The sequence below is a fragment of the Myotis brandtii genome, unplaced genomic scaffold (genome assembly GCF_000412655.1).
Source record: "Myotis brandtii unplaced genomic scaffold, ASM41265v1 scaffold63, whole genome shotgun sequence".
Taxonomy (NCBI): Eukaryota; Metazoa; Chordata; class Mammalia; order Chiroptera; family Vespertilionidae; genus Myotis; species Myotis brandtii.
In genome coordinates this window covers 1,498,455-1,498,809 of record NW_005370411.1, presented here as the reverse complement: position 1 = coordinate 1,498,809, position 355 = coordinate 1,498,455, and the positions used below count along the sequence as shown (strand labels likewise).

At 64.5% G+C, this 355-nt stretch overlaps 1 protein-coding gene across 1 annotated transcript in view; it reads right to left on the bottom strand.

The window, feature by feature from the left end:
* CRYBG3 (beta-gamma crystallin domain containing 3) overlaps nt 1-355 on the bottom strand; it is a 134,311-nt gene that overhangs the window by 39,523 nt on the left and 94,433 nt on the right. The gene's annotated exons all lie outside the window — the stretch shown is intronic.

The following is a 355-nucleotide window of genomic DNA, read 5'->3' as shown; positions in this document are numbered from 1 at the left end:
AAGCTGTCAGTTGGACATCCCCGAGGGCTCCTGGACTACGAGAGGGTGCAGGCTGGGCTGAGGGATGCCCCCACCACCCTGAGTGCATGAATTTCGTGCACCAGGCCTCTCGCAGTCTGGGACCCCTCGGGGGATGACCACCTGCTGGCTTAGGCCTGCTCCCTGGGGGATTGGGCCTAAGCTGGCAGTCAGACATCTGTCTGGCAGCCCGGGAGCTCGGGGGATGTCCACTTGCCAGCGGGGAGCAGGCCTAAGCTGCAGTTGGACATCCTTAGCGCTGCTGAGGAGGCGGGAGAGGCTCCTACCACCACCGCTGTGCTGGCAGCCATCAGCCTGGCTTGTGGCTGAGCAGAGC